Below are 7,627 nucleotides of genomic sequence, written 5' to 3' on the forward strand. Positions count from 1 at the left end.
GGAGTAGAAAGTACAATATTTCCCTCTGAAATGTGGTGGAGTGGGAGTATAAAACAGCAAGACCCGAAAGAAACCAGATTAAAGGGTATACATGCACCGAATAATCTGACTATTGGGGAAAAAGCTAGATGTGTTTATCTGATTTCTCATAATCACATAATGACTTTTATCTGATAAAGCCTATCGGATCATGCTGTTTACATGACCACTTGAATAATCAGGTAACTCCAGAAATCAGCATGTAAACGCGCTCAGTGTTGGGGGATAAGGGGTCATGGAAAATGAATGGATGAGAAGCGTTTGTCGCACATTAAAATCCAGTGATCATTTCTGTTTTTACAGTTTCTGTCATGAGTAATGGTGTCACTTTGGTGATTTAAAAAAAAACACCCTTCAGTGTTTTCTTTAAAAATCTGTGGTAAAATTAAATAAATAAATGAATAATACAAGCATTTAAATTTAAATTCCCTCTCCTGTGCTGAAAAAATTATTTGACATGCCCTCCCCTTTTGCCCCCCCTCCCTCCATAAATAATGAACAGTCCCTAATTATTATTTTTCAGGATTTTCATATATATTTGTACATATGTGTATAAATATATATATACACACATATGTACAAATATATTTATATTTATATATGTGTGTATATAGATAGATAATTATAGACATTTTATCTCTTTCTCTTTCTTCTCTATTTTCCTCATCTCTAATGCTCATTATTCATCACTCTTTTCTTTTTTAATCAGCTTCTTGTAGTTCACAGTGGAGTCCAGTGTGAGCAGGTGTTTCTACACTAACAAACAGCATCACTCCATCATCAGTGTCTGAACTCATCTCCTTCATTTACTGAGGCCATGATCAGAGTGAGTGTTCGGTCGATAACCTCAGAAACACAAATCATGTTAGTTCATTCAGCCGATAAATCCACGTCTTATATAACAAATCAAATTATTAATGATTAAACCAAAACATCATGTTTTCATGTCCAATACTATTAATTATTATGATCAGTCTCATGCTGTGTTAAATATTCATTAAATGTATTTATTGCATTTTTAAAAAAATATATATTAATTCTGTTTTAAATTATACATGTAATAATATTTATTTTTTTTAATCTAGATTTTGATTCTGAACAAAACCAGTCAGTATTTATGACTAATAATCATGAAGATCATCAATGAATTAAATTACTTATTTATCAAATACTCTTATAAATGAACTCAAATCATGACTTTGAATCTTTTTATTCACACAGAAACTCTGAAATATAATTTCTGCTGTCAAGCCAGTCAGTCAGTAAACAAACAAACAAACAAACAAACAAGCATCTTATAATCAACTCAGAGATCGACCACACATCACCACAGCGCTGTCTCACTGATTTCACTGTTTTTAAACGTGGATTTTAACCAGTCTGTCGCATGAATGGTGTTTTCTCTCAAACCTTTAACTGCGTGGAGTCATCGTGGATATTATGAGTTTTTTCACGAGTGTCGTGTTTATGGACTTGATGCTCTCGGGACTCTGATAAACTTTCAACAAGACATCCAGCCCCGCAGACTTCAATACTGCCGTGACTTCTTTATCCAATGTGGCAGTTCCTCTGTCGCTTGGATGTCACCTGTCGGCATTCCAGCAGAGATATGCAAAGGTGGATGCGGACAGAACGGAACGGAAACATGGCCAGCTGACAGCGGTACGAGGGAGGACGCGTGGACGGAGAGGAGGGGTGCGCCAGAGGCTACGCAAACTCGGGCTGCGCCGCTTGTCACTTCCCTCTGTTACCCTTGGAAACGCGCAGTCTCTGAGGAACAAAATCGACGAGCTTCAGGTGTGCGTGAAGTGCGCACCGGATTATAAAACTGCCTGTGTGATCGCACTGAAACCTGGCTAAAGGAACACGACTCGAGTCAGGAGTATAGTATTGATGGCTTCGGTCAACCTATCCGGCTTGATCGTGACGCACAGCTGACTGGCAAAACACAGGGAGGGGGCGTGTCCTTGTAGGTCAACTCCCGCTGGTGCAAGACTGTGATAATAAGGGAATCTATCTGTAGCCTCACATTGAGCTGCTATCTGTTTCACTGCGCCCGTTTTACTTACCACAGGAAATCCCACAGGTTTTTATGACAGTGGTCTATATTCAACATTGCAACAGCCACTATTGATAAACTTGTGCACTGTTTCCAAAGCATTTCCTCTGATGCCCCACATTTCATACTTGGTGATTTCAATACTTGCAGTCTCAAAAAGGCCCTTGGTCACCTTTACCAGTATGTAACCTGTCCAACAACACCTGGTAAGGTGCTGGACTTGTGCTATGGCACCATAAAAGGGGCATATAAATATTATGCAATTGCGTCACTTGGCTCTTCAGACCATAATTGCGCCTTTCTAGCACCAACCGGCACTGACTTGAGCTGACGGACACTGTATCAGGATACATTTCCTTTTGTGAGCAAATGATCATCCCCAGGAAGACAGTTACAATATACCCAAATAATAAACCTTGGGTCACTAAATCTCTTAAGAATATTTTAAATCAGAAAAAGCTAGCTTTCCACCAAGGAGACATTCACCAACAAAAAGAGGCCCAAAGACTGGTGAAGAAGGAAATAAAGCTGGCCAAAATGAAATTTAAAGGGAAAGTAGAGGATGAACTTAGGAATGGCAACTCCCACAACGCCTGGGGAGCAATTAAATCTATGGTGGTAATGCAGGATAAAAAGAGGGAACTTTTCAATCCTGATAAGCCTGACTCTGTCCTGGGAGATGAGTTAATCCAATTCTATGTGAGATTTGACACATATAATCACTCCGATAAACTGACTGAATTCAGGGTTTCTTCAGACGGCAGCCAGATCCTTATTGATGAATTTGAGGTCACAAAAATATTTGAACAAACCAACGTGAGGAAAAGTTGTGGGCCTGACGGGATCAGTGGTCGGCTTCTTAAAAATCATGCTCCATTTTTGAGTGACATTTTCACATTCATTTTCCAGCTCTCTTTATCTCTAAAGAAAGTTCCCACATTATGGAAAGAATCCATCGTTGTCCCTGTGGCCAAAAACGCTGAATGATTATCGACCAGTGGCACCTGCTTCTTTAGTAATGAAAGGATTTGAACGCATCATGAAGCAGAGCCTTTTGTCGATGACTCAAAGTGTTATTGACCCTCTCCAATTCGCTTAGCAACAGCATAAGGGCAACTTTGCTAAATCAGGTTGTTGGACGCTTGGAAGGAATGAGGGCTCATGCTTGTTTGTGCTTTGTTGATTTCTCATCATCTTTGAACTGTATGCAGCCCTACAGTATATTTTAGCTAAGAGGCTCTCTGAAATACCTGGCTTTGACTTTGACACTATATGTTGGCTGGTTGACTTCCTGACTATGAGGTCGCAAAGAACTCGGGTCAGTGGCACAACATGCTCTACAGGCTCACCCCAAGGGTGTGTCTTGTCACCCTTACTTTCTGTGCTGTACACAAATGATTGCCAGAGCACAGATGACTCAAGATTCATTGTAAAGTTTGCAGATGATTCGGTTATTGTCAGCGTCCTGCAGGACCATGACCATGCATGGCCCTGTTATGGACAATTTCATTGAATGGTGCAATAATTCATGCTTACAACTAAACGTCAGTAAAACTAAAGAAATGCTGATCAATTTTCAGAAGAACCCACCTGCCCTAAAACTCACTTTCATTAATGGTACAGCTGTGGAGATTGTAAGCCAGTACAAGTACTTGGGCACCATCTTGGATGATAAACACTGACTATATCTGCAAAAAAGCCAATCAGAGACTGTTTTTCTTAAGGAAGCTGAGGGATTCTAATGTTGACAGATCGGTTTTAAAAATGTTCTATTCATCTTTTATTGGGTCGATATTAAGTTGTGCAGTGATTTGCTGGTATGGGAACCTCAGCATCACTAATAAAAATCATCTGGGAAGTATCGTTTGCCAAAAAATCACTGGCACTAGCTTGCAGCAGCTTGACAGTGTTTATCAAGCAAGAGCCATTCAGAGGGCAAAGGTCATCTTGGCAGACCCACATCACCCTCTCTATGCTGAGTTTCCACTTTTGCCGTCAGGAAAGAGATGTACCTTCTCTAAGAGGGCCAAGTCAGTCAAGGAATATAGATTTGATGTGTTTGAAAAGAATTTAATTTGCTAACACCGGGTGACACTGTTCAAAAAAACAAAAGAGTTCAACACAATATTAATGAAAAGAAGAATCAATCTCCTGCTGTGACCAAGAACAACACTGATATTAAACAGCAGAGTGAAGATCAACATTTCTACCCATTGTAACGGTGTTATCACACGAACAGCGGCTTCAGATCTTGTGTCAGCTGAACAGTGACAGTAACAAACTTCACATAATAAATGATGTCAGAGGAAAACTTTGATTTTATTGGAGAAAATAAGCTCAGACATGTTTTACAGACACTTCAGCCTCCTCTTCACAAACTTTATGTTCAGATGTCAAATATCAAAGAACAAACAGATGTGACGTCACAGCACGACGTTTAAACTCAGTCACATGTTAGAAATGAAGGCGGCGTCCTCTTGTACTGTTCTTGTCCACAGTGATGAGCGAGACCGTTTTAAAAGCATCAGGCTTCGTCGGTTGATGTGTCCTTACCTGCAGATAAAGACACACACACAGATGAGAGAAACTATCTGTGCTGTGTGTGCACTCTGCCAGCAGGGGGCGCTGAGTCACAAGAGTTTAATTTGGAAAGAGGAAGGAAAACAAAAAGCACCTTTCAATAATAAAACAAATTTAAGGTGTAACAAAGTAAAACAGAATTAAAATAAGATCAGATGAAAAAAAAGAATAAATACAGAATAAAAATTACAGTTTACTGTAAGATGTGAAAACATTTTGATTTAATATACAGTGACAAACAAAAGCTCTAATTTAAAGGGACAGTTCTGTATTTTGTTGTGGTGCTGCGTGAGGCACTGATCCAGAGTCAGTGTTTTACATGCTGTAGATGTGAGTTTGGAGAAGCAGGCTGGAGTCTGACATGAAGCTGAGTGGCGTCCTGCTGTGGGCGGGGCACCAACAAAGTGTGTCAGTTACAGTGTGTGATGTATTGAGAGTGTTATCACAGCTTCACTTTAACGTCAGACTGATTCCCAACTGGAAAATTAAGCCTTTACATCTCTCTCTTCTTCACAGTTTTTGTAACTGTGTGACTTTGGTGTTTTAAAGGTTTAATTCAGATTCAGCAAAGTCACACAGTGACACAAACACACTAACAGATGGAGGCAGCAGTCGACCAGCAGCTCCTGCGTTCACTGAGGTTAAATCACTGGTTTTCTCAATGGAGTCTGGATCAATCAATCAATCAAATTTTATTTATATAGCACCTTTCAAAACAAATTAATGTCATTCAAAGTGCTTCACATTTTGATTGAAAAATACAGAGAATAACAAAGTTAAATCAGAAAAAGGAGTGGGAAACTAATGCACACTGTGTCATACAATAATAATTTAAAACAATAATAGAAGATAAAACAAGGTCAAAACTACAGTGTTGCTACTAAATATAAAAAAAATTAAAGATTCAAATAACATGCAGGATAAAATATAGAATAAAATAAGATCTAAAAACAATCAGGGAAATAGCAATAAGACAAATACAGATAAAAAAACTAATTAATAGAATAATTATAAAACAATAGAACTAACGTAGGACACTGAGGACTGTCTGACGTTAACATAAAGCAGTGACAATACTCTCAGTGAAGTGCACACTCAAACTGTTGTAGATATTTTTAGATGAGACTTTTATTAGGTGTCTAAAATACGTCTTGTTGCTGACCCCGTCCACAGCCGTACATTGTTAGCCTCTGCAGCACATCTCGACGTGTGGTCGGAGAATTATTTTTACTTTAATATGGATTTGTTATGTTCCACCATTTTAAAATGTCTTTGTCACTGGAACTACACTTCACAGAGAAGGCTCTGTGTCTGTGCACGAATCTAATGTTGAGCCTGGATGAGGCCTCAGGGAGCAGTAAATGTATCATGTCAACGTATAGATTTGTGTGTGTGTGTGTGTGTGTACGTACAGTCAGGTTTGATTGGAGCTGGAGGAGGAGGAGGAGGAGGAGGAGGAGGAGGAGGAGGAGGAGGTGTGGCGCAGGTGTAGGACACCTCCAGGTACCTGGTCTGCTCCTTACAGGGGTATTCACCAAACACCAGCTCAGTGACGGGGACCTGACAGGACCTCTTGTTCCCACAGCTGGAGACAAACAGACAGACAGACAGACAGACAGACAGACAGACAGACAGACATGAAGGTGAGAACTGCACATCTGGACGTCCTGACTGTCAGTGAGACACAGTGAGCAGCTGAGGCCAGTGATGCTGCCGTTAATAAACCAGTCTGAGTCACTGGTTTTTGTTCTCCTCCTGGAGTGACGTCCACGTGTGTGTTTAAATCCTTTCTGAATTATTTTCTCTGCACTACAGACAGTTAAAGTCACGACACCTCATCCTGACGATCCTAAAATCCACATACATCAAGCTCTCTGCTAATGTTATCCTCCTCATCCTTCTCTCGCTTGTCTTTTTGTCATCTTTTTATTTGTTCAGTTTAGTGACATCATGTATTTTTATAACCCTTAAAACCACCTCTGTCAGGAGGTGAGGACTGTATTATTGGGGTTTTCAAAGTTAAACAAATTGTGGCAGTAAAGAAGTGAAAACAGAATTTCTAAAACAACAATCATTATGAAAGGATCCCTACAGATAGAGCTTTGTGTTTAACCAGAAACAGCCCTGAAATCACCGTCACCAAACCCACCAGACTCCATTTAGATCAGGGGTAGGCAACCTGTGGCTCCGGAGCCACATGTGGCTCTTTAGCCCCTGTCCAGTGGCTCCTTGAGCCTTTGAGAAAAGAATTCTATGGAGATTCATTCTATGAATCCAAATGTTGCTGAACCTCGATAGCAGTGGCTGGTTAGCTATGGATGCCAAATCCAAAAAAGTAAATTGAATAAAATAGAGAATGTAGTAGTGTGTGGACAGATTTGTTTGCTCTCACTGCCAGCTCTGCAAAATTTAAGTACCAAATAATCATAAATAGTGCCCTGCACAGTGGCCACTGTGTGGTAAAACATATTAACAAATGCTTATTTAGACCATAAGTATACGCTAATTTAGACTTAATAGGCTAATTACCTTGATTATAAGGCTCAAACATGTTTTGCGGCTCCACACAGATTTTTTCAAATTATTCTTGGTCAAAAATGGCTCTTTTAATGGCAAAGGTTGCAGACCCCTGATTTAGATCAACAGTCATCTTATCATCATTAAACACACTTCATTCAGAGTCGACAGAAACAAAATAAAACTTACAAAAATGGTCTTGGTTCATCTTTCCACTGTTCAACAATCAGCAGCTCTGGTTTGGTTCAAATTAACTCACCAGTTAGATGTGACAACATGCTGCCTCTATACACACTAACATGACTGCTTATCTAAATGGAGTCTGGTGGGTTTGGTGACGGTGACTTCAGGGCTGTTTCTGGTTAAACACAAAGCTCTATCTCTGTAGGGATCCTTTCATGATGCTGTCAGACACTTGGAATAACAGTCTGA

General features: G+C 39.7%; 1 protein-coding gene and 1 long non-coding RNA gene across 2 annotated transcripts in view; one reads left to right on the forward strand and one right to left on the reverse strand.

Annotated features, from left to right (window-relative positions):
- Positions 1-7,627, forward strand: part of LOC126394935 (protein mono-ADP-ribosyltransferase PARP14) — a 118,703-nt gene that overhangs the window by 23,845 nt on the left and 87,231 nt on the right. The gene's annotated exons all lie outside the window — the stretch shown is intronic.
- On the reverse strand, positions 4,399-7,608 carry LOC126393889 (uncharacterized). Its single transcript, XR_007570312.1, has 2 exons — positions 6,091-7,608; positions 4,399-4,651 (listed from the first exon to the last, which is right to left on the reverse strand). It is a non-coding gene; the product is annotated as an uncharacterized LOC126393889 (long non-coding RNA).

The sequence above is a fragment of the Epinephelus moara genome, chromosome 8, assembly GCF_006386435.1.
Source record: "Epinephelus moara isolate mb chromosome 8, YSFRI_EMoa_1.0, whole genome shotgun sequence".
In the NCBI taxonomy this organism is placed as follows: domain Eukaryota; kingdom Metazoa; phylum Chordata; class Actinopteri; order Perciformes; family Serranidae; genus Epinephelus; species Epinephelus moara.